Here is a 359-nt window from a genome sequence, read left to right as displayed (position 1 = left end):
GTTACGGCTCCACGGGAACCGGAGCTGATCGCGGCCGCTCTAGTCAGTGCTTGTGTTTATCAGCCAGCATGTTTCTGAAGCGGCTCTCCGCGCTGCTTGGCTAAAAATAGTCTTTTGTGAGTTGTCACAGCGTGGAGCACGGAACAAAACCTCGTCGGAGCCGTAACGGATAACGGTAACATAACACGCTGATGGGCTGCTTTTAAATGAACGTATATTTATAAAACAAAATATCTTCTTTGGCCATATTAGCCTACTCAATAGCATTAACACAGGCTTTACTCCTTTCAAACTTTATCTGGAATGTCACCGTTTCTGTCACTGCAACTTCCCGATCAGGCGAACGAACACACACACAC

General features: G+C 46.8%; 1 protein-coding gene across 1 annotated transcript in view; it reads left to right on the top strand.

The window, feature by feature from the left end:
• The window catches only part of LOC107724785 (cell division control protein 42 homolog), an 8672-nt gene that overhangs the window by 3693 nt on the left and 4620 nt on the right, over nucleotides 1-359 (top strand). The window lies entirely within an intron of this gene.

Source organism: Sinocyclocheilus rhinocerous, unplaced genomic scaffold (genome assembly GCF_001515625.1).
Source record: "Sinocyclocheilus rhinocerous isolate Xijiao unplaced genomic scaffold, SAMN03320098_v1.1 scaffold1717, whole genome shotgun sequence".
In the NCBI taxonomy this organism is placed as follows: domain Eukaryota; kingdom Metazoa; phylum Chordata; class Actinopteri; order Cypriniformes; family Cyprinidae; genus Sinocyclocheilus; species Sinocyclocheilus rhinocerous.
This window is presented reverse-complemented; position numbering and strand designations above follow the sequence as displayed.